Consider the following 27,063-nt stretch of genomic DNA (forward strand, 5'->3'; position numbering starts at 1 on the left):
GAAATGTAAAGTGATTTTCAGTGCCTGAAACATGAACCAGAAAATGGAGCTATAACAGCTCCTAAGTCAGGAGTTGAAATCTGGGCTCCATTTACTAAGTATGTCATACTAGACCACTAACTTGGCCTGTCTGTGTCTTAGTTTGCTTATTCATTAATACTCTCTAGTAATTGTGACTAAATTAGTCATTTTGTCTGAAGACAAAATGAGATTTTTATGGGCAAAATTTTCAGAATTTCCCTCATGCTCAGTAAGCCCTTAATAGATGTTCACTGTTTCTAGGGGAGTCACAGAACCTCAGCCCTTGGAGACCAATAAAGGTCGCCCTGCTCAGCTCCTGCTCCAGTGCTAGGACCCTCTTGCCAATATCGCTGGCATGTTGGATGGTGAACAGCTGGGGGCTGTCACTTGGATTTAAACAATTAGTCATGTGGCTTTGTGTGGTGTGTGTGCATATACGTTGTGTGCACACACAGGTGCTTGACTTTCAACAGGATGAACACACAGGCATACTTTTATTGTTACCTCCTACATCCAGCATCCGCGTACAGAGAGAGGGAGTCCCTACCTAGAGGCATGCTGCTCCATGAGTCTATGACTCTGCCGTTGTCAGTGCAGGTGAATAAGGAAGGGGGGAAAGAGAATGCAGGTAACTCCCAGAAGCCTGTAGGCCCCCTAGAAGCCAGGATGGTCTCCAGGAGAAAAACTAGAGTTTAAAGGACCGATGACACCTGGATGACCGTCTGTCATCCAAACCATTTTGAAAGTAAAAGTGGTAGTACTACCAAGTACGCTGGGAGGACAGGTATACACCAGGAGTCTCGTGCACAGGTGAGCGCGTGCAGCCGCGCTGGCTGGTGCCCACCGCTGCGAGGGACACGCGCCTGTCTGTTTGCTGTCGGAGGGGCTGGGTATCTCTACAAACTTTAAAAAAGGAAATCTGACAATATCTGTCGAAACCTTTTTGAGTTACTCTATGACTTGGTAATTCTGTTATTAGTTAATGGAGATGTTTCCCCTTATGAATCGCCAAAATTATACGTATTAGTTGAATCATTTGAAATTTCTAGATTTGTCCATTTGTGACATATTAAAGGAGCAATTGCATATAGTTTAATAAAATGATCCGGAGTTGATCTTGGTGGTGTGGGGTCTGAAACTTATGGAATTTGGAGACCTTCCTAAAAATTGTTTTTATATCATCCTTTTCTTAATTTTACAAAAATGTTTGATAACACATATTCCCAGGGTCATGAAAGGCCTAGGGCAACTGAGGGCTCCTAAAGCTTACTCTCTACCACACACATATTTTATTAAATGTTTTAAAAAATAGGACACAGTTCTTGTCCAGGCTTGAATAAGAATGGAACTGACATATACTACATTTGGGAATATAATTTAGTAGAAGAGTTCTAAAAATCAGTTTGCTAATATGAATCAAGAACCTTAATCTTTTTTACTCTTTAAATCCCAATAATGTCACTTTTGGGAATTTATCCTTTGAAAATAATCTGAAATAGTTTCATTTTTTAACATTTAGCTCTATGATCCATTTGGAATTAGGCATAATATATGATGTGAGATTCAGTTCAAGTTTTGTCTTTTTCCAAATGGCTATCCAACACAATTTATTTTAAAAGTCCATCTTTACATCAGTGATGAGATGGAATCTTTTTCATACATTAAATTTCCATACATATTTGAGTGTATTTTTGTATATCTATTGACTGCCATTGGTTTGTCTGGCTCTTCATTCCCTAACACCTTAATTAATTATGGAGGATATGTAAATTATTTTAATATCTGGAGATGGTGTTAAGCTTTTCTTCCCACCTCACATAACTTTTTGTTTCCATTTTTTTCTTAATTTTAAGTTCAAGCGTAATAAAGATGAGTTGTTTATTCTAACTTGCATGAATGCTGGAAATTTCAAAAAATTAAACATTTGGTATCTGGAAAAGATAATCTTTCTAGAACTTCAGAGGTTCTGCACGTAAAGTAACTCATGATTTTACAGTAATTTCCTCTTGATTTGTTTGAACTTGGTTGTCCTTTCCTGTCCTGTCTTTCTTCCTCTTCCTCTTTTTCTCTTCTTCTTGCTCTCTTTTCTTTTTCCTCCAACCTTCATTTTTTCCTTTCAGAGCAGACTTACCAAAGAAAAATTTGATGATATTAGTATATCTTTTAAATTTAGGTCTTCTTATGCTGCCTTGCTGTCCAACTTTTGTAGCAGAGCAGTTTGTTTTGAATAAATAGCTATTGCAGAGGGAAAATGTTGTTTCAGAAGAGGTTTTACTATGCATTTGACCATATAATCATCATAGAAATACTTTCAAATGCATAATATAAAAGTTACAATTTTTAATGCTTTTTGGTTAGATATTATGTTAACAAATAAAACTGTTGAAACATTTAAAAAATAGACATGATATTCCAGCCCCAAATTGTCTTCTATAAGGCAATATTTTGAGATCTTAAAATAAGACATAAAAATATACTAGCACAAATTATAGAACTACTTTTCAATTCTTGTTCATATCTAACCAGTAAATTTGAAGAAAAGGTAATGAATTCTATTGAGAGGAAAAGAATTGACCCAGGATTGTGAGCAATCAGGACTTTTGAGCAGAGAGGAATAAAGAACTAGAAAGACTGAGATTCAGGGAAGCCTTTGAGTGATGAGAATGGAATGAGAGAAAGAGGATTAGAAGAGGGAGCTATCTTAAATTGGGATAGGCTCCAAGGCAGAGTTTTTCCTATAAGAATTTATTGGAGAATGCTCTTAGGAATAACTCATGTGTGGGAGACAGAGAAGGAGACTTGGGCAGGGGGAAAATAGTCATAGAATCACAATAGAGACCTCAGTCAATTTTACGGAGAGTTCTGGAACCTGGTAGGCCTCTCTAATTGAGACAAAGGGGCTCAAGCCTCTGTTTCAACTGTCATTAAATGTGGAATGCTCTTCAAAAGGAGACTTAACTTTGAGTGGGGCAGCTCCCTTTGACTGAGGGCAATTACCAAAGAGAGCCTGGCCGCTGGAGGAATGAGTACCCTGCTCTGGAAAGGGAGGTCCAGGCATCGGCCACAGCAGCTGTCATTGATTTGGGGGGATATTGAGATTAGCAATGCTGGGAAGATAGGATTTGAAATGTTCTTCTTGTTGTTCAGTCACTAAGTCATGTCCGACTCTTTGCAACCCCATGGACTGCAGCATGCCAGGCTCCTCTGTCCTCCACTATCTTCTGGAGTTTGCTCAAATTCATGTCCATTGAGCCAGTGATGCTCTCTAACCATCTCATCCTCTGTGGCCCCCTTTCCCTTTTGCCTTCAACCTTTCCCAGTATCATGATCTTTTTCAGTGAGTCAGCTTTTCACATCAGGTGGCCAAAGTATTGGAGCTTCAGCATCTGTCCTTCGAATGAAATATTCAGGGTTGATTTCCTTTAGGATTGACTGGTGTGACTTCCTTGGTGTCCAAGGGACTCTCAAGAGGTCTATTACTCTTTAAAAGCACACTCCTCCATTTAAACTTTTACATTTTCTTTACAACCCAAAGGAATATGAACATTTCTTTCAATTATATCTTTCCATTACTGTTATTTTGATTGACCTTATGCAGAGATTGGGCCACATGTGACTATATTTAAATAAATTTTGGAATAGACTTAATTGTGATACCGAGAAGGGAAAACTATGTAAGCAGAAGATGGTAGATTTACTAGGAAAAGAAGGAGATTGAAAAATGGTTGTCTTGGAGAAGTAGAAATAAAAACAGATCTAATGGGACAGAGAGTGGGGTTGTAGGTTTGTCACCAGGGATTACAGTGTCTTCTAGAACACTAAGAGATGGGACAGTTTAGGAATTAACAAACTTTTTCCATACAGGGCCAGATAGCAAATACTTTAGGCTTTGGGCGTTTTCTGGTCTACTCAACTTCCCTACCATTCTGCTACATCAGCCATAGACAATATATAATTGAATGTATGTAACTGTGTTCCAGTAACATTTTATTTGCAAAAACACAAGAGGGTCAGGTTTGGTTTACCAGCCACAGTTCATGGATTTCTGGCTTAGATGATGAGAAAGACCATTGCCTATCTCATTACATTGACTTGTAACAAATATTTTCAAAGATTCCAAATAAAATAGACAAAAGAAGACACAAAAGGAAAGCCCAAATAGGGTAGCCATTATGTAACTAATGATCCCATCAATTTTGTTACATGGTTAATATTGTATACACAGGCTTTCATTTCATGATTTATTAATGTTTCATCTTCCATTTTTATATTCTTACTTCTAAATACTGAGTTTTCTGAGATAGAAGCAAAAATTAATCCAGTCAATATATGCCACCCTGATAAATTCAGACAGGGTTTGGCAAACACATCTTGCTGCTGCTGCTGCTAAGTCGCTTCAGTCGTGTCCGACTCTGTGCAACACCATAGACGGCAGCCCACCAGGATCCCCCCTCCCTGGGATTCTACAGGCAAGAACACTGGAGTGGGTTGCCATTTCCTTCTCCAACGCATGAAAGTGAAAAGTGAAAGTGAAGTCGCTCAGTCGTGTCCGACTCTTAGCGACCTCATGGACTGCAGCCTACCAGTCTCCTCCGTCCATGGGATTTTCCAGGCAAGAGTACTGGAGTGGGGTGCCATTGCCTTCTCTGAAACACATCTTAAAAAGTAGCTAATCTCATAAGAAATGTAGCAGTAATCCAAAAGTAATAAATTAGACTTCTGAAATATACATGTGATAGGTGTCTTTCCACTTAATTTGTGTGATTCTTGACAAATCTTTTACCTTCTGTACTTTATTATTCAACTGTCCAATAAAAACACCTTTGATACTTTTCCAGAGTTTTGAAATCTACATGACAAATTTTAAACTACTTTGAAAAGGATGTTCAATGCCTTTTTGGAATAAGGCAGTATTTTCCACATTCAAGTTGCTGCCTGGCCAAATCCACAAACAGGAATGTTATTAAAGAAAGTCTTCGTTGGATTGTAGGTGAGATGAGATGACCATAATCATCGCAACTGTGCAACCAATAGAAATTTACTCCAAACTTTCACTTATTCTTATAAATTGGGCCCTCAAATAATAAAAAGGGAGAATAAAAAGAGATGCCTTTATGTCACTTCTGTTTTTTTTGTTTTTGTTTTTTTTTTTGGTAAACATATGCTGTTGAATTACCTGTCAAGCGTGCCAGAGCCTCATGAGCAAATTTGTGACTGAAAATCATGGAGGTAGATTTAACTTTCTGTTTCTGCTGGTAGAAGAGAGCCGACAGTTAAAAGGCTGAGGGTGAGTGGCAGACAACAATAGCTTTGTTAACCTGACTCTGTAGATTAGATGATCATTGCCCGAAATGCAAACTTCTGGTTGGCTATAAGAAAATGCCTTTTTTTCATTTCACTCACCAGCCTTCTCTCCCCCATTTAAATGGTAATTATACATTTATAATGCATTGCAAATATGTCCAGTTTTCCTCAGAATCTTCTAGAAGCTCTGGAATCTGGTGCTTTCATAATGAAGGTTACTATAACTCCACTCTTTTGGAGTTATTCTTTGCTTGGGAAGATCTGGGTTCTATTAATTTTCTTCTACTTTCACTTGCCCGTTGTTTCCCCCCCAAACTAGTAGGATATTTCCAATCAAATAGTGAGCGCTGGCAAAAGGGAATAATGATATTCAAGTCATGTAACTTTAAGTAATATCTTCTAAGTATCTTTTGATCAACTTGGAAGTTGCTGCATATTTACTTGGTATTATTGCTTTCCCATAAATAAGTCAGACTAATTTCCAGTAAAATCACCCCCGCCTCAAGTTTTTCCTTTTCAACGTTGTATTCTTATAAACTCTTAAATAAATCTAGTGTTTGACTCTGATCCTGCATCTTTCCTTTTCCCTTTCTTCTTTCTTTGCTTGGCATTTAGTTCAAGATCTATTTTGGTATTCATATCAGTGCCTATTGTTTAGGTTTAGTATTTTATCTTGACCTTCCAAATAACTTGAATATAATAGAAATACAGCACAACCCAATTATCTGGTGAAATTAATAATGACAAGTACTAAGTGTAAATCTCTCAACATATGCCTGACCTAGTATTTACTATTTTTTATATCAATGTAAGTGTATATAGTGATACTTTCTGTCAAAAGGGTGTCTAAATCATTTTATATCAATAACTTTTTCTGACATCAAGGTCGTTTTTATGTAAATTTCTATCAAATTCTTTGGGGAACAATCATTTTTCTGCCAAGTTATTTATAATAGGCAGGATTAATAGTTGATATATAAAGATAAAAGTTGATAAAATATAATGCAGGGATTGACTTTTTTCTATTCAATATAAATGTATATAGTGATACTTTCTGTCAAAAGGGTGTCTAAATGAAATATAACAACCTAAATGAGACTCTGGGAAGGCAGTAACATTTTTCTAAAAGGACTCTCCTAAAATGTGACAAGGCTTTTGGGAAAATGGGGGAGTTCAGAGGTCAGATTTACAAGATGTGTCTGGAATTTATTCACTGTAAGATCTCAGGTAAATTGCTGAGCCTTGATTTCTTCATGCATATAGAAATAATGGGCTTCCCCAGTGACTCAGCAGTAAAGAATCTCCCTGTAATGCAGGAGACACAGGTTCGATCCCTGGGTTGGGAAAATCCCCTGAGGGAGCACATGGCAACCCACTCCAGTATTCTTGCCTGGAGAATCCCATGGACAGAGGAGCCTGGTGGGTTGCAGTCCCTGGGGTTGCACAGAGTCAGACATGACTGAAGCAACTGGGCACATCAATTCAGTTCAGTTGCTCAGTCGTGTCCAACTCTTTGTGACCCCATGGACTGCAGCCCTCCAGGCTTCCCTGTCCATCACCAAACCATAGAGCTTGCTCAAACTCATGTCCATCGAGTCAGTGATGACATCCAACCATCTCATCCTCTATTGTCCCCTTCTCCTCGTGCCCTCAATCTTTCCCAGCATCAGGGTCTTTTCAAATGAGTCAGTTCTTCACATCAGGTGGCCAAAGCATTGGAGTTTCAGCTTCAGCATCAGTCCTTCCAATGAATATTCAGGACTGATTTCCTTTAGGATAAGAATAATAATAACTATTTTACAAGGAAATTGAGGGAAAATGTAGGAGAAGCTCTTAGAATATAATATACACTCAGTAAGTGGTAGCTACTGGGCAAGAGAAAGAGCCTGGCAAGATACTACCATGAAGTAGTCTAGTCCCTGAACCAACAGGATCCTAGGTTCTCATCTCAGCCCAACACTTTTGGGCTGTTTGCTTGCACTCTCAGTCATGTCTGACTCTTTGCGACTCTTTGGACTGTAGCTCACCAGGCTCTTCTCTCCATGGGATTTTCAGGCAGGAATACTGGAGTGGATTGCCATTTCATCCTCCAGGGGATCTTCCTGACCCAGGGATCGAACCCACATCTTCTGTCTCCTATGTCTTCTGCACTGAAGGCAGATTCTTAACCCGCTGAGCCACTGGAGAAGGCTTTTGAGCTGTTTAATGCTAAGCAAGTTATTTATTTATTTTTCGGTGTTCACTTTGGTCTTTATTGTAGATTTTACTATAGAGTAATAAAAATTGGATAATTAGAGAGACTGATTATAACGATTTTAATATATTATTAAAAACCCAACATGAATCAGCCATAGGTAAAAACCCAATTAAATGATAGAATATTATTAGTAGTAACTAAAAACAATTCTTAACACCCAAATGTTTACAGTGTTTGTTTTGCAGTGGTGGGATTCAGAACAATTTCACTTTTTTCATTTTCTAAATTTCCTCAAAAATATTTACTATTTCATAATAAAAAATGAAGTATACTTCAAAAATTATAATAAAACTCTCATAAACTTAAATTCATGAATTTTAAAGTTGAATTAGATTTTTTGCTTGCTTGTTAAGCAAATTATTTAAATACTAAGTCATTCTACAGGAAAGGGAAATAGCAATACTAAAAATGTTGTTGTGAGAAGTAATGTTTGTAGTGCCTGGCATATAGTAGATACTCAATAAGTGGTTCTGTTACTGCCTGTTATGTCCCTGTATGTCTGTAGGTGCTGTAGAAACATATGGAAGAACCTTACAGGTTACCTTTAGACACTTAAAACCTTTTGAGGAGGACAAGGTCTTAAGATATACAAGTTTTAGTTTAGATAGTACAAATAGTAGTAAAGTCAAGTTCCACAACAGGGGTCCATAGGTGCCCCGGAGTCGAGTTAAAGTCTAGATAGCTCATATTTGTAGGCGTCAAGTAAGTCCTTCATGGCCACAATCATGGCAGCTCAGTTGAGTTTGAAGGGGGCACCCGCAGAGATTAGAGCTGCTAGGGGACAGAGTTTGGGGGAAAGAAATCAGAAGGATTGATGAGTGCCATGAAGGTGGAAAAGCACAATTATACATGAATAAACTAGTAAGCCAATTCTGTTTCTTTAATGTATAAGGAGCAGGGAAGGGGCGTGATTAACCGCTGAAGGTTGCTGGGCACTCACTGCCCTGAGGGCTGTGATTCATTGAATCCTCACAGCAGCCCCATGAGAAAAGCCTTGGTACTAGCTGCACTAAGTGTGAAAGGGACCAGAACCGTAACGGTGCCTCTACGTGAAACGGAAAGTGGTGTCCCTTCTTCTGAGCCTGTAGAAGCCCTGTTCTGAGGCATAGCTGGGTGAGTGGAGGGCTACACTTCTACCCCTGCTCACACCTCGCCCTCAGTCACTCGGGACACCTCAGCCTACACGAATGCAGGCAGCAGTCCTTCTTAGTGGCTCAAAGCTGGGCGCTCTGGCTCTAGGGTCTGAGCTTTTAATCATGATACTATGTAATGAGAAAGGCATCTGGTCCTTTTTCCTGGAGCAGCTTGAAATCCCCACTTAGGAATTTGAGCTTCATTTTTAAAGTAAAAAGAGATACTGACTTTATTTTGAAGAAACGTAGAAGCATGCTTTGGCAAAGGTGAAGAATAGCAATCACATTTGCAAGGAAATATATCTCAATAGTATCACTGAGGGGAGCAGGACAGGAGATGGGGTGAATGGATGATTTAGAGAGGGGAGATTGAGGCAGGAAGACAATTTAGGAGAGTGTCAGTCATTCAAGTGAGCACAGCTGACAGCATGAAATGGGGAGGAGACTTGAATGACATTTTAGATTAGAATTCACAAACCTCCTTGATCATTTCGGGCTTCCCTGGTGGCCCAGATCGTAAGGAATCCGCCTGCAATGCAGGAGACCTGTATTCAATCCCTGGGTTGGGAAGATCCCCTGGAGAAGGGAATGGCTACCCACTCCAGTATTCTTGCCTGGGAAATTCCATGGACAGAGGGGCCTGCTGGGCTACAGTCCTTGGGGATGACAAAGAGTTGGACACAATTGAGCAACCGAGCATAGGAGGAACTCAGGCTTCAAAGAATATCATCACTACCATGCATAATACCTAAAATTCCACCACAGAAGATTAATTTACATTCCCAGCTGGCTCAGAGGTAAAGAATCCACATATGGGGAACCCAAGAGATGCGAGTTCAATCCCCGGGTCAGGAAGATCCCCTGGAGGTGGAAATGACAGGCCACTCCAGTATTCTTGCCTGGGAAATCCAATGGACAGAGGAGCCTGGCGGGCTACAGTAATGCGGTGGCAAAGAGTTGGACATGACTTAGCGACTAAGCAACAAAAAACCAACAAAGTATTGTTAAACTACTACAATTCTGTAAACATCAGATCCTAGTTTATCATATACGTCAATTTTTTTAAGAATGCAAATGACCCCTCATGATTTTGTAGCACAGTTTTCCAATGAGGCTTGTAAAATGAAGGCTGAGTGTGAGGCACTCTAGAGTGCATGAATGAAGACAAATTATATGCATTCAATAGGATAAATTAGGGAGAATCACCCCACACCTTCAAGTCGGTTGGTTCCTAATACAAGCATTAGAGTGGGTGTGTGTGTGGGTGTGTGTGTGTGTGTGTGTTGTTCGGGACTTTAGATAAAGGTTATGATGGGAGAGTGGTGAGAATATGTGAAGAAACTGAAGGTGATTGGTTTTTACAAAAAGTGCAAGAAAAGTTATTTAAATTTCTCCAGTCAAGAACTTTGATTATAGAAAGCCCTAGATAGGGAACATAAAAAAATGGATGCTGCGTTGGATTATTCACTGAGAAGAATTCATAGTAAGTACATTAATAAAATTTTAGATGAGACTCTTTGCTGTTCTATGTAAATAACTGTTGCAAAGAAGCTTTTATTCTATAAGTGTTCTTTATCATAGAAATTTACTGTTCTTAGTCTTAAAAAAGTTGTCCATAAACACTTTTGGAAAATGTCATTGTAATTTAAATACCTATTGGAGTTAATTTTTAAAATAATTTTGCCTTATGGAATTCTAGAGCTCTAGCCCTTTGTATTAATATTTCTTCTAACATATCTGCTGTACTACATAAATTTACACAAATCAATGCATCTCTCTGTCAAAATATAACTCCTTAAGGGCAAGGGTGGTAAGTTATCATTGACATCACTATGTGTAATGCCTCTCCCTGGTCTCTCTGACTTTTCTTCTCGTCCACTGACGTTTTCAAGAGTCAACTTTTATAACCCCGCTGATGAAGGTGTAAGACAAAGGTTGTTGTTGTTTAATCGCTAAGTCGTGTCCAATCCTTTTGCAATCCCATGGACAGAGGAGCCTGGTGGGCTACCTGCATCTTCTGCATTGCAGGTGGATTCTTTACTGCTGAGCCGCCAAGAAATCCCGTAAGACAAGGGTACAAGCCATCAAAAAACTTAAAATCCAGTTGATGAGAGAACAGTTACTAGAAATAGGTATTGAACAAGGGAGTAACTTTTAACTTACAGAATAGGTCCAGGTAACTGATATTTTAAAACACGGATTACATTTTCATTCTTTCTTTAGCCATACGTAAATTCCCTGGTGGCTCAGATGGTAAAGCACATGCCTGCAATAAGGGAGACCTAGGTTCAATCCCTGGGTTGGGAAGATCCCCTGGAGAAGGAAATGGCAACCCACTCCAGTACTCTTGCCTGGAAAATCCCATGGATGGAGGAGCCTGGTAGGCTACAGTCCATGTGGTCGCAAAGAGTGGGACAGAACTGAGCAACTTCACTTTCACTTTCAAATTCTCAATGATGTAGGCAAAGACATACACAATTGGGTTCAAAAGATGGGACAACATATAGTAACTCTCCTATTACTATTTCCTGTGCCTGCTTGCTGTCTCTTTCCCTGTATTTTTGTTCTCACTAAGTTTTTTTCTGATGTGGACCCTTTATACCAACTCCTCATATTCATTTGTCAAAATGCTTTTTTTTTTTTTTTTTTTCAAATTTTGTCTTAAATGCCACCTTCAAACACAGTTTCCTGGTCTCCCTTAAGCAACTGTTATCTCTTCCCTTTGCATTTGCAGATCACTTTCGTTTTCCCTCTCCGTCGGTGGAAATTCTGTTTTATTGGATAGAATACAGAATTTCAGTTTTATCACAGTTTATGATATCTGGAACACATATTAACCTCTTTCTGTCTCAGCTGCCTCATCTTTCAAATAGGGATAAAACTAGTTTTTTACATAGTTATGGGGATATAACGTGATATCACAGGTAAAATACTTCTGGCACGTAATGAATACTCAGTAAACAGTGGCTGTCATGGCTGCACCTTACAGTCGCTGCATACATTAATAATAGGTGTGTGTGTTGCCTTGAATAATAATGATATTTGAATAAATGACAAGTTAATTTTGCTCTGAGTCCAATACGAACAAAGGGAGTTAGAAAAAGAGCAGGATAGGATGAATGGCACCCGACTCCAGCACTCTTGCCTGGAAAATCTCATGGACGGAGGAGCCTGGTGGGCCGCAGTCCATGGGGTCGCTAAGAGTCAGACAAGACTCAGCGACTTCACTTTCACTTTTCACTTTCATGCATTGGAGAAGGAAATGGCAACCCACTCCAGTGTTCTTGCCTGGAGAATCCCAGGGACGGGGGAGCCTTGTGGGCTGCCGTCTATGGGGTTGCACAGAGTTGGACACGACTGAAGCGACTTAGCAGCAGCAGCAGGATGAATTTGATTGAATAAGCATTTTTTGCATTTTGCTTTGTGGCCGGTCACTGGGCATACCTTGTAAACAAGACAGACAACATCAGGGCAAAGGGGGGCTGTTGGTTAAAGGGTACAAACTTCCAGTTACAACAGTAAGTTCTGATGATCTAAGGTGCAGCATGGTGATTATAGCTAATAATATCACATTATATACTGAAAAGTTACAAACAGAGCAGATCTGTAATGTTCTTACCCCAAGAAAAGAATGATGTTTATGCAAGGTGATGGATGTAATAGCTAGGGTCATCATTTTGCAATATATAAGAGTATCAAATAAATGCATTGTATACCTTAAACTTATGCACTGTTTTATATCAATTATATCTCAATAAAGCTGGGGAAAAAAAAAAACAACCATGATCCCAGGATAAGTACAAAAGAAGTGAGGAGCAAACAAAAATAATTGAAAAATTGTGACACTGCTGGAAAGAACGAAAGGGCTGAAATTGAGGGAAATTAAGGTGGTGAATGTACTTGCGATAAATAGCAAAGGCACCAGGGGAGCGGAGTTTAAACAGGGACCCAGACATGATGAGGAGCAGTTGGGGCAGGAGGAACAGCCCAGGTGGAGACTCCAGAGTGAGCCAGAGCTCGGGGTTTTGGGGAAACTGAAGTTCAGTGTGGTTGGAGTGAGCAAGGGTTAAGCTGGAAACATAGGCAGGGATCAGATTATGTGGGAATTTATAGGGTATGGACCTAGCAGAAACAGAAGATATTAAGAAGAGGTGGCAAGAATACACAGAAGAACTATACAAAGAAGATTTTCATGATCCAGATAACCACGATGGTGTGATCACTCACCTAGAACCAGACATCCTGGAATGTGAAGTCAAGTGGGCCTTAGAAACAGCACTACGAACACAGCTAGTGGAGGTGATGGAATTCCAGTTGAGCTATTTCAAATCCTAAAAGATGATGCTGTGAAAGTGCTGCACTCAATATGCCAGCAAATTTGGACAACTCAGCAGTGGCCACAAGACTGGAAAAGGTCAGTTTTTATTCCAATCCCAAAGAAAGGCAATGCCAAAGAATGCTCAAACTACTGCACAATTGCACTCATCTCACAGGCTAGCAAAGTAATCCTCAAAATTCTCCAAGCCAGGCTTAACCATGAACTTCCAGATGTTCAAGCTGGTTTTAGAAATGGCAGAGGAACCAGAGATCAAATTTCCAACATCTGCTGTATTATATAGAAAAAGCAAGAGAGTTCCAGAAAAACATTTATTTCTGCTTTATTGACTACGCCAAAGGCTTTGACTGTGTGGATCACAACAAACCGTGGAAAATTCTAAAAGAGATGAGAATACCAGACCACCTGACCTGCCTCCTGAGAAATCTGTATGCAGGTCAGGAAGCAACAGTTAGAACTCGACATGGAACAACAGACTGGTTCCAAATCGGGAAGGAGTACATCAAGGCTGTATATTGTCACCCTGTTTATTTAACTTATATGCAGAGTGCATCATGAGAAATGCTTGGCTGGATGAAGCACAAGCTGGAATCAAAATTCCCAGGAGAAATATCAATAAACTCAGATATGCAGATGACACCATATCTTTTTTATGGCAGAAAACAAAGAAGAACTAAAGAACCTCTTGATGAAAATGAAAGAGGAGCATGAAAAAGTTGGCTTAAAAAAAAGAAAAGAAAAAGTTGGCTTAAAACTCAACATTAAGAAAACAAAGATCATGGCATCCAGTCCCATCACTTCATGGAAAATAGATGGGGAGAAAATGGAAACAATGAGAGACTTTATTTTGGGGGGCTCCAAAATCACTGCAGATGGTGATTGCAGCCATGAAATTAAAAGATACTTGCTTCTTGGAAGAAAAGTTATGACCAACCTAGACAGCATACTAAAAAGCAGAAACATTACTTTGCCAACAAAGGTCCATCTAGTCAAAGCTATGGTTTTTCCAGTAGTCATGTACAGACGTAAGAGTTGGACTATAAAGTAAGCTGAGCACCGAAAAATTGATGCTTTTGAACTGTGGTGTTGGAGAAGACTCTTGAGAGTCCCTTGGACTGCAAGGAGATCCAACCAGTCCATCCTAAAGGAAATGAGTCCTGAATATTCATTGGAAGGACTGATGCTGAAGCTGAAACTCCAATACTTTGGCCACCTGATGCGAAGAACTGACTCATTTGGGAAAGACCCTGGTTCTGGGAAAGATTGAAGGCAGGACGAGACGGAGACAACAGAGGATGAGATGGTTGGATGTCATCACTGACTCGATGGACATGAGTTTGAGTAAACTCTGGGAGTTGGTGATGGACAGGGAAGCCTGGTGTGCTGTAGTCCATGGGGTTGCAAAGAGTCAGACACGACTGAAAGACTGAACTGAACTGAACTGAAGAGCTTCCCAGGTGGCATTACTAGTAAAGAACCTGTCTGCCAATGCAGGAGACATTAGAGACACAGGTTCAATCCCTAGGTATGGAAGATCCCCTGGAGGAGTGCATGGAAACCCACTCCAGTATTCTTATCTGAAAAATCCCATGGACCCAGGAGCCTGGCTGGCTATAGTCCATGAGGTTGCAGAGTAGGACACAACTGAATTGACTTAGCAGCAGCAGCAGCTTAGGTCATTAAAAGGAATTTGGGTTGTGTTAGACATAACTGAGAGGATCGGATTTTGTTGACTTTGTTGTTGTTTAGTCACTCAGTCATGTCCAACTCTTTGCAACCCCATGGACTGTAGCCTGCCTCCTCCATCCATGGGACTTTCCAGACAAGAATACTGGAATGGGCTGCCAATTCCTCCTCCAGTCAGCTCACTTTAAGACTATGTAAAATGTAGAGAAATATTTGGGATTAGGCGTTTGAGATGGAAGAGCAAAGCCATGAGGTTGTGAGGAAGAATGGTGTCAGGAGATGAAATAGTCTGAAGTGGAGGAGTTGCACTGGGGATTATGAGAAACTACTCTCTTTTGGAGGCTATCAGTCTACAGAGCAGCTGCTGCCTTACAATAATGGACTGGACAGGATTTTTATCACAGCAGATGAAAAGTCGAGCCGACGTGGTAACCTTTTGGAATAGATGGTTTCTTTTCTGCCAAGTCAAACCTTTTCTGGGAGTATTTGTGCTGAGTAAGCTCCCTGACCTTAGAGCAGGGCGGATAAATGCTATCCTTCCTGAACATTCAACCCTTTTCCTTTCATGTCAGCAGAAGGAAATAAATCACTTATGTTAGTTTGAGTAATTGAAGGAGCTTTTCATTTCCAATTTACCCTGGTGTGTGTGTGACTAATTTGAGTTGATAATCACTATTACCCATGCACAGCTTTTCAAGGGAAGGACCATGAGTTGGAGAACATTATATTTCTATGAAAATTGGTGTAATGGCCTTGAACTTAAGCTTTCTAGTCTAACGTGAAACCTGAGAGTTAACATTGTATTACATTTCCAGTAATGACTGTGTCCTTTTTCTTTCAGGCTTCCTTTAGGGTTTTAATCATCCATACAGCCTCTATGAGAATGGTTGAACTTCCAAATTCCCTTAAGTTAAAAATTTAAATTCTATTGAACACTTTTGTAGAGTATTTCATTACTTTTACATTATGACTTGTGAAGTAATTTGTGATTCTAAGGGTTGAAAAAACTCTTGAAACAAGATTTTATGGTTAGTTTAAAAAATTTTTTTTAAACTTTTGAGTAATCTCCTTCCTCACTAGCTTTATAATCTTAATATTCTTCCCTTTGCATATAACATGGAATAAATATAGAATGTATGAGCACCTGACATGTAAATCTATGCATGGCAGAAAGATTAGTGGCTACACTCTCTGTTTATATGGGCTTCCCCAATGGCTCAGCGATAGAGAATCCACCTGCAATGCAGGAGATGTGAGTTCCATCCCTGAGTCAAGATCTCCTGGAGGAGGAAATGACAAGCCACTCGAGTATCCTTGCTGGGAAAATTCATGGACAAAGGAGCCTGGTGGGCTCTGGTCCATGGGATCGCAAAGAGTCAGCCATGACTGTGCACGCAGCACCTATGTTTGTGTCTGACGTTGCTGTGATGACCAGACAATAAATAAAGATTCTGATCTTGCTTACATTTGTCATTACAAAAATGCTCCACTAGTCAAATCTTCCCTACAGTAGTAAATTTTAAGTAATGATCAATGTTATTAGAATCTGTGTTGATGAATATATATCAATGATAATATATTTTTAATGCTATAGATAGTTTAAAAATAAAAGAGATAATGTGATTGCCAGGGGGAAGGATGGGGTGGGGGATAGTTAGGGAGTTTGGGGTGGACATGTACTCTCTGCTATATTTAAAGTGGATAACCAACAAGGACCTCCTGTACAGCACATGGAACACTGCTCAATGTTATGTGCCAGCTTGGATGGGGGTTAGTTTGGGAGAGAACAGATACATGTGTATGTATGGCTGAGTCCCTTCACTGTTCACCTGAAATTATTACAACATTGTTAATTGGCTATACCCGAATACAAAATCAGAGGGTTTTTTTCTTAAAAAAAAAGAGATAATGACTCTTAACAATGTAAGAAAAATACTAGAGGATTTTTTAATAGAACAAAATTATGCCAGTCTTGTTTCAATACCAAATAGTTTCTTCACTAAAATTCAGTAATGCTCTGAAATATTCATTAAGTGGGTTTCACCAACATTTTTTTTAAACTTTACCTATTAGGCAGAATTTGGAAAAAAGAAGGCATAAACTTATATTTGATAGTTTTGCTACTTGCAGTACTTTCATGTAAACTAACATGGCTTCAGTCAAACTGGGAGTGGGGGATGTGATATAAAGAATTGTGAAGAAAACAATTATCATTATAGAGTGAATAAAACTTGATTCTGTATATATTTAGAAGCACTTCTCGAAGCTATCAAGGCTGGAATAACTTGAGCGAGGAAAAAACAAATTTAAGTTGATGTGGCTGTAACTCCAGCAAAACAGATCTTTCACTGGATCAAAGATTGATTTCTATGCTAGGCAGAGACTCCATCTGCAATCGCCGCGGGTTGGATCCCTAGGTTGGGAAGATCCCCTGCAGGAGGGCGTGCTACCAATTCCAGTATTCTTGCCTGGAGAATCCCTTGGACAGGGGAGCCTGGTGGGTTACAGTTCATGTGGTTGCAAAGAGCTGGACACCACCGAAGCAACTGAGCATGCAGTGAACTGTAACAGCAATGCAGAAGTAAGTAACTCTTTGTTCCACCAAAATCTGAGAAGTGAAAGTCATTCAGTCGTGTTTGACTCTTTGTGACCCCAAGGATTCTACAGTCCATGGAATTCTCTAGGCCAGAATACTGGAGTGGGTAGCCATTCCCTTCTCCAGGGGATCTTTACAACCCAGGGATCGAACCCAGGTCTCCCTCTTTGTGGACAGATTCTTTACCGGCTGAGCCACCAGGGAAGCCCAAGAATACTGGAGTGGGTAGCCTTTCCCTCCTTCAGAGGATCTTCCTGACCCAGGAATCAAACTGAGGTCTCTTGCCTTGCAGGCAGATTCTTTACCAGCTGAGCTACTAGGGAAGCCCAAAATATGAGAACTTCCTGTCTTTTTCCCTCATGAAGTAACAACCCTGACCTTGCTCCTCTCTGTCTCTCTTTTTGCTTTTGCTTGTTTCCCAATGCTTGTCCTCACTTTAGTTCCTTTGACCTAGCTTTGCTGAGGTATAATTGACAAATAAAATTACATATATAGGGAATTGCCTGCTGGGCCAGCGGCTAAGACTCTGCACTTTCACTGCTGAGGCCCCGGGTTCAATCCCTGGTTGGGGAACCAAGGTCCTACAAGCCACACGGTGTGGTGAAAAAGCAAATCACATATATAAAACAGTACAGCATGATGATTGATATGCATATATATTGTGAAATGAGTACCATAACCAAGTTAATTCCTACATCCATCACTTCACATACTGATGTGTGAACGTGTATATGTGACGGGAAAGTTTAAGACTATGCTTTAATTTCAAGTGTAAGGTACAGCATTATTAACTACAGTCACTATATTGTGCATTATATCTGCAGAATTTATTCATCTGATGACCGAAGGTTTGTATCAGTTACCCCCAGCCTCTGGTAACCACCATTCTACTCTGTTTCTATGAGTTTGACCTTATTTTTTTTTTTTAATATTCTACATGTAAGTGATATAACACACTATAATGTTTGTCTTTGTCTGGCTTATTTTAGATAGGATAGTATCTTCCAGGTTCATCTATGTTGTCACAAATGGCAGGATTTCCTTCTTTCTCGTGACTGAATAATATTTTGCTGTTATGTATACATATTGGAGTAGGAAATGGCTCCAGTATTCTTGCCTGGGAAATTCCATGGACAGAGGAGCCCGGTGGGCTACAGTCCATAGGGTCGCAAAGAGTGAGATGCAACTGAAGCAACTTAGCATGCATGCACATATACACATAACATACATATACATATGCAACATATGTTGACTATTTATACAATTACCATTGCCAGATTGAAATATATCCTTTTTATTAGAGGAATTCATATCTCAATAGCATGCTAACTTTCAGAATGTTAAAAATACATTCATGATTAAGTCGCTCAGTCGTGTCCAATTCTTTGTGACCGCGTGGACTGTAGCCCACCAGGCTCCTCCATCCATGGAATTTTCTAGGCAAGAGTACTGGAGTGGGTTGCCATTTCCTTCTCCAGGGGATCTTCCCAACCCAGGGATCGAACCCAGGTTTCCCGCATTGTGGGCAGACACTTTACCGTCTGAGCCACCAGGGAATCCAAAAATTAACACAAAAATACATTCATTTTGTGTTAATACAACATTTTAAAATCTTTCAAAATCTCATTAATTAATATTTGGAGGGAGTTTCTTTTTTGTTTGTTTCACCAAGATAAATTCCAATTTAGGTTCTTAGTTCAAAACAATTAGGTATAGGCTATATTATCTTCTGTAGAATGTCATGTCATTTCTACTAAATTGTGAAAAAAAATCATCTTCCAGTTGTATAATCTGAGTATGGCTCTTGATTTTCAGTTATCTAAAAGAGGGCTTCTATAAATACCAAAGAAAATAATAAAATATTAAGCCATACTTATTTTATTTAATAGACTTTTTCAATTAATTTTTTCATGACTGTTCCTAATTAATTCATTTTAAAATTCACTATAATTCTATATTTATAAAAATGATTTACTAAATATTTTAGAAGTTTTTTTCTCAATCACTTACTTTATATAGTCAGATTGAATAATTATCAATATATCATGATTCCAAATTGAATACTATATTTTTTTAACAATACTATATTTAAAGGATTAATGACTTTGAAGTTGTTTGGCATTAAGTGAAATTATGAATAACCTTGCTCTCTGTGCTCTGTTTGACATTTTCATTTCATCACCTATCAGGGAATCTATAAAAAAGTAAAGTGCAACTCAGCTGGATGTCTTTGAAGAATAATAATTTGAGATGAGAGTAAGTTGATAGTGTAGTAATGGTCTGGTGATAGCTTTCCCAGGAGACATCTTATGCAAAAATGATGGAGACCTGCCCATCACAGCACACGGAGTGCTGACGTTCTTGACTTTAATAGGAAAGCTTTTATCTTTTGCACCTGCTCCAGGACATGAATAGCTGTCATGCTCTCCATCAAGAGAGAGGAGAACTGTCACTATGATTTACAAAATATGCATTGGTGTAAGAAAAAGCAAAATATTTTGAGCACTTAGAATTTACTTTTCTTGCTCTATTAAGCCTGGTTTCTACAGTGAATTATTTAAATTATGTTTAATAGTATTAGAATTTTCCTATTGAGTTCATCAGTATGACTTCATCATTATAGAAAGCTCTTTGAATTATTAAAGAGACCCTGTGTGTGTGCATCAGGAGTAAAAGATTGTGCATTTATGATTACCGGATTTTCAGTAGTATATAACAAAATGAAGTACCTAGATAAAATGTAAATGTAGTCTTCACAAGTTTATCAGTAAGACAAAATTTCCTTATAAAGTTTTAAAACTTATTCCTAAAAGTTCATTAATTTAAATGAGTAAAATAAGGGAGTAAAATGCACACTGAAATTGATTTATTGGAAAAACAGAAGGTTTTCTTAAAGGCTTTTAGATTTCTGACAACTTGACAATGGAACCAGAGCCTTTAAATGTGTTAAAATACTGCAATATTACTGCTTTTCTGCAACACTTTTGTTTCTAAATATTACTGCTTTACTGGGTGAAATTATGAAGGAAGGCTGTCAGATCTTTTTTACATTTATGTTTTCCCAGCAGGTGTTTCCTCCCATGGCATTTTACATGCTGATTTTTCTTCTCTTGCTGTCTTTCAATTTTAACTTTCCTTTTTAAAATACACAAGAGATTTCAAGATGATGTACATGAACACGCAGTGTGTGTATGTGTGTGTATATATTTAAGGTATAGCTATAATTTAATCTGAATCATCTTTTAATACTAAAATTAAGAACCAAAATTAATTTTCTCCCTTGAGGATATTCACTATTTGAAATTATTCACGTATTTCACTTCTGATGTTACTTGAAATGTCTTTAAAAACCTGCAGAACATATAAAAAAACATCTTCAGTGGTGGCAAGTCATCATATTTTAAGGATGGTTAAGAGATGGGAACAAAGAATTTGTTTTTGAAATAGCAGATAGGCATTCATACCCATATGTGATGAGGACAGGTAACTGATCGCTTTAGAAAATCCATTTTTGGTCCAAGTCAGGGATAAGCTATGAAAAACTTGGAAAAATGAAAAGACAGGGAGGAAAGGGAGGGGCTGAAATTGATTATGATAGGATAGCAATTTGAAAAGAAAAATTCAGAACAATTTCAGCAGTTGTTGAAAAAACTTTGAATTTTCAATGGTGACTGTTTGGAAAGGATGCAAACATTTGGAAGTAGTGGTGGCGCATGAAGTGCTGAAATTTTCTATGATTTTAATTTGTACTTCTGAGTTCATATCTATATTGGGATTCAGAGTAAACAGCATATAAATCAAAACTGAATCCGATTAGTTCTTCCCAAGGCTCTTCCATTCACCTGGCATCAATCTGGACCAAAGCCTAATTCTCCAGCTTGCACCAGCCTGTTTGATTCTTACTAGGAAGACATCTTAGCCTTCTTAAGTTTCTGAAAACTCGAGTTGCATCAGTGCAGTTCAGTTCAGTTCAGTCACTCAGTTGTGTCTGACTCTCGGCAACCCCATGGACTGCAGCACGCCAGGCTTCCCTGTCATCGCTAACTTGAGTTGCATAGATGATGCTGAATCAAGGTGACTCCAGAAAACATTAGCTTTGATGAGAGGAAGCAAAGTAATTTTATAAAGGAGGAAAGGAATTTAGATTCAGAGAGAGAGAGTCTCCATTCCAAATCAGAACTTTGGTTTACCTTGAAGAGTGAAAATGCTAGTTGCCCAGTCGTGTCTGACTCTTTGCGACCCCATGGACTATAGCCCACCAGGCTCCTCAGTCCATGGAATTTTCCAGACAAGAATACTGGAGTGGGTTGCTATTCCCTTCTCCAAGGGATCTTCCTGACCCAGGGATCAAAGACTCGGGGTCTCCTGCTTGCAGGTGGATTCTTAACCAAATGAGTCACCAGGGAAACCCATGGTTTTCACCTTAGAAAGATATAATCTGCAGAGGGATCAAAAATGATCATTTTGATACAAGCTGCTAGCTGAAATTTCATACTGATTATTCAACTTTCTCTGTCTTAACCTCATGAGATTGAGTGGTATGCTTGGAAGAGGTGTTCAAATTTCAGATTTAGGACACCTGGTCCTAATTTCAATTTTTTTTTAATTGGAGGAAAATTTCTTTACAGTGTTGTGTTGTTTTCTGTAGCACAATACAAATCAGCCGTAATTATACATATATCCTCTCTCTTTTAAGCCTCCCTCTCCTCCCCTCATGTGATCCCCTAATTTTGATCCTGACCCCAAATTATTTGTGGTCAAGACAAATTAATTCAAGAAAATGGTGTTTTTCTCATTTTCTAAATGGCTATTTTGAATTAGACAGGTACTAGTGCCTCTATTTTATAAATAAGGTATTTAAACAAGCAAGGCTCTTCTGTCTGTGGGATTCCCCAGGTAAGAATATTACAGTGGGTAGCCATTCCCTGCTCCAGGGGATCTTCCCAAGCCAGGGATCAAACCTGGATCTCGTGAATTGCACCTGCATTGCGTCTGAGCCACCAGGGAAGTCCCTTAAACAAGCCAGCCACAGCAAAATGAGTTGTCCAACATCATAATGGGTTTAAGACGTGAAGGTAGGCTTGGAAGGACACAGCTTTTGTCACGTAAAAAGCTGCTTCTCAGTGAGATAATACCGCAAAAAATTTCTTTCCATTTTTCTAAAATCATGCAAAAAAAAGGTTATTGTGCTATTAAATAGAAAAGACTTTCCTCTCAGTGAAACTGAACAATTCTAGAGGAAAATGCCTTTTCAACTCTACAAGAGTAAACCAGAAAACTTGACGCTTAGTTTTGAAGTGAAGGACTGGTATGCTTTTTATTACCCTTTAGTTGGTTCAAACACTTCCACTGACTTACAGCTCAAATGTTTACTTTGTTCATCATGGTGAAAATTCTAAATTTCCAAAGATTATATTAAAGACAGTCTTCTAGCCATCTGGAAATCATATACTAAAACCTTAGTGAAACAGGTTCCATTTTGGGGAATAGTTTTGTGCCCAGTGTTTAATCCTAACAACATTTGAGGCCCTGCTCTGTACAAAGCATTATAGGTTGTTCATAATAATTGCAATAACAGTGCTGCATATAAAGTATGACATAATGCCCCAGACGTCACTCACTGAAGATACAGATTCTAGCTAGTAGGATGTTTTCATGTTTGCTTGCATGCTCTAAACTTCATGCTCTAGACAATAGACAGGTTATTTCATCTTAAAACATAATTACACATAGAAAAAAAATCCGTGGAATATACACAAACATCAGCAATTGCCAATATTTTTTCTAAGTCTATGTATTTTTTCAGTCAGTAATAAAGATATTTTATCACATATAACTCCCTTTTTTTGTTCCAAAATCTTCTTGACTTGATTTTCTTACTTGAAAATTCTTCTAACATTTTCCTTAAAAAAGAAAACAACAGATAAGGACTGTGGATAGTCTCAGTCTTTCCACAGCTAGAATGCTTTTTTCCTAATCTTGTATCAATCCTCTATGTTGAGAAATGTGAGTTAAACAAGATTTTTTAAAACAGATACACACTACCATATATAAAATAGGTAACAGCAAGGACCTACTCTATTAGCACTGGGAACTATAGTCAGTATCTTGTAACCTATTACATATTATGACCTATAATGTATATATAAGTATATATTATAACCTGTAATGGAAAAGAATCTGAAAAAGGATATGTATATGTGTGTATAACTGAATCACTTTGCTGTACACCTGAAACTAACGTAAAATGGTGAATCAACTATACTTCAATTTTTTTTAAAAGCAAGGGGAAAAATGATTTTTTAAAAATCCAATATTTGTTTTGTCTTTTATAAAAAGAGGACAGAAAAACAAAAAATCTATACTTCAAAATGCATGATACTAATAAGTATCTTTTAGTCTCTTCAGCTGTCTCAAAGGTGACTGGCAGACTTTCTCCAAAGAGCCCTAAGCATTCTATAATCTTACACGTTCTGGCTTGTTGCACTATGGAAAAAAGAAAGGCTAGAATTGATTTAGGAAGAAGAACTACTTACAACGTCTATGAAATTGAGCCCTTTTAAGTGCAGTGTTATGAGATAGTACATTTTACTATTTCGTATATACCGTGTTGTTGTTTATTTTATTTTTTTTAATTTTATTTTATTTTTAAACTTTACATAAGTGTATTAGTTTTGCCAAATTAGTCACTACGTTGTGTCCAGCTCTTCTGTAACCCCGTGGACTGTGGCCCGCCAGGCTCCTCTGTCCCTGGGATTTCCCAGGTAAGAATACGGGAGTGGGTTGCCATTCCCTTCTCCAGGGGACCCTCCTGACTCAGGGGTTAAACCTGCATCCCCTGCACTGGCAGCAGATTCATTACCTGTGAGCCACCAGGGAAGCCCTATGCACTATCTAAACCGTTTGATATATATTATGTGTGTGTGTGTGTGTGTGTGTAAATTTTAAACATAGCAGTTTGCTAACTTTCATAAAAATTTTGAATCTGGGATCCCTTAATCAAGAATGTAACATTTACCATATTTTTCTTTGGGGAAAAAATCAACTTGAATTATTCTTACTAGCTTATATAACAAAATAAAATTTTATACAACTTTATGTTAACAAGCATTGCCAATGAAGGGCTTTTTTTCTTCTTTGTCTACATCACTCTCCCTTTCTCTCCTTCATTCTTCCTTCCTCCACTCCCCCAGTTTTTTGACATTTAGTTAACATGTAACATTGTTTTAGATATTCTGTATAATTATTTGATACATATGTGTATATGTACATATGTACATATATAGCAAAATGATGACCACATAACTATAATTTTGGGGGGTTTGCTATAGAGTTGTAACAATTTTTTATATTTTTTGAATATAAACTGTGGGAAATTCTGAAGGAGATGGGAATACCAGACCACCTGACCTGCCTCTTGAGAAACCTGTATGCAGGTCAGAAAGCAACAGTTAGAACTGGACATGGAACAACAGACTGGCTCCAAATAGGAAAATGACCACATCAAAGCTGTATATTGTCACTCTGCTTATTTAACTTATATGCAGAGTACATCATGAGAAACGCTGGGCCGGAGGAAGCACAAGCTGGAATCAAGATTGCCGGGAGAAATATCAATAACCTCAGATATGCAGATGACACCACCCTTTTGGCAAAAAGTGAAGAAGAACTAAAGAGCCTCTTGATGAAGGTGAAAGAGGAGAGTGAAAAAGTTGGCTTAAAGCTCAACATTCAGAAAACGAAGATCATGGCATCCAGTCCCATCACTTCATGGCAAGTAGATGGGGAAACAGTGGAAACAGTGTCAGACTTTATTTTTTTGGGGCTCCAAAATCACTGCAGATGGTGATTGCAGCCATGAAATTAAAAGACGCTTACTCCTTGGAAGGAAAGTTATGACCAATTTAGACAGCATATTGAAAAGCAGAGACATTACTTTGCCAACAAAGGTCCGTCTAGTCAAGGCTATGGTTTTTCCAGTAGTCGTGTATGGATGTGAGAGTTGGACTATAAAGAATGCTGAGTGCTGAAGAATTGATGCTTTTGAACTGTGGTGTTGGAGAAGACTCTTGAGAGGCCCATGGACTGCAAGGAGATCCAACCAGTCTATCCTAAAGGAGTTCGGTCCCGGGTGTTCATTGGAAGGTTGATGTTGAAGCTGAAACTCCAATACTTTGGCCACCTGATGCGAAGAGCTAACTCATTGGAAAAGACCCTGATGCTGGGAGGGATTGGGGGCAGGAGGAGAAGGGGATGACAGAGGATGAGATGGTTGGATGGCATCACCAAATCAATGGACATGGGTTTGGGTAGACTCCGGGAGTTGGTGATGGACAGGAAGGCCTGGTGTGCTGCAGTCCATGGGGTCACAAAGAGTCGGATACAATTGAGCGACTGAACTGAACTAAACTGAACACTTCATCAGACCTATGATTTGTGAATATTTTCTTTCATTCCACAGGTTGCCTTTTCACTTTGTTAATGATTTCTTTTGTTGTTCAGAAGCTTTTTGTTTTCATATAGTCTCACTTATTTTTGCTTTTGTTATCTTTGTTTTTGGTGTCAAGTTAAAAAAATCATTACCAAGACTGATATCAAGGCACTTTCTGCCTATGTTTTCTTCTAGAAATTTTATGGTTCAAGTCTTGCTTTCAAGTCTTTAATCCATTTTGAGTTGATTTTTGAATATGGTTCAAGATAAGGGTCCAGTTTTATTCTTTTGTATACAGCCTGTTCAATTTTCCCAATACCACTTATTTCCTCAATGTATATTCTTGGCTCCTTTCTTGTAAATTAATTCACCATATGTGCATGGGTTATTTTCTGGGCTCTCTCTATTCTGTTTGATTGGATTATGTGTCTCTTTATGCCGATACCATACAGCTTTGGTTACTGTAGATTTGTAATATAGTTTGAAATCAGAGGGCATGGTGCCTCCAGCTTTGTTTTTTCTCTCAAGATTGCTTTGATTATTCAGGGTCTTTTGTGGGCCCATACAAATTTTAGGATTATTTGTTCTACTGCTGTGAAAGATACCACTGGAATTTTGACAAGGGTTGCATTGAGTCTAGATTCAGTGTCTTGGGTAGCATGGACATTTTAACAGTATTAATTCTTCCAGTCAATGAACTCAAAATATCTTTCCACTAATTCATGGCTTCTTAAGTTTCTTTCATCAATGTCATAATTTTCAGTGTATAGGTCTTTCACTTCTATTGTTACATTTATTCCTATGTTTTTTATTCTTTTTTAGATTTAAATTTATTTCCTTTTAATTGGAGGATAATTGATTTACATTATTTGTTTGTTTCTGTTATATATCAACTATTTTATTCTCTTTGATGCAATTAGAAATGGAATTGTTTTCTTAATTTCTCTTTCTTATAGTTTGTTATTAGTGTATAAACATGTAACTGATTTTTTAATATTGCTTTTGTATCCTGCAACTTTACTGAATGCATTTATTATTTCTAACAGTTTTTGGCAGACTCTTTAGCATTTTCTTTATGTAAAGTTATGACATCTGCAAATAGAGACAATTCTGACTTTTTTTCTTCTTTCTTTTTTGACTACCTGTTGTGGCTTGGACTTCTGGTACTGTGTTGAATAAAAGTGGCAAAAGTTTCAGATCTTAGTAGAAAATCTTTCAGTTTTTCACCGTTGCACATTTTAGCTATGGGCTTGTCATACATGTTGTATCACATACACCATGTTCAAGTGGGCTTTATTC

General features: G+C 38.4%; 1 protein-coding gene across 1 annotated transcript in view; it reads left to right on the forward strand.

Annotated features, from left to right (window-relative positions):
* PTTG1IP2 (PTTG1IP family member 2) overlaps positions 1-27,063 on the forward strand; it is an 88,963-nt gene that overhangs the window by 22,389 nt on the left and 39,511 nt on the right. The gene's annotated exons all lie outside the window — the stretch shown is intronic.

Source organism: Bubalus bubalis, chromosome 8 (assembly GCF_019923935.1).
Source record: "Bubalus bubalis isolate 160015118507 breed Murrah chromosome 8, NDDB_SH_1, whole genome shotgun sequence".
Taxonomy (NCBI): Eukaryota; Metazoa; Chordata; class Mammalia; order Artiodactyla; family Bovidae; genus Bubalus; species Bubalus bubalis.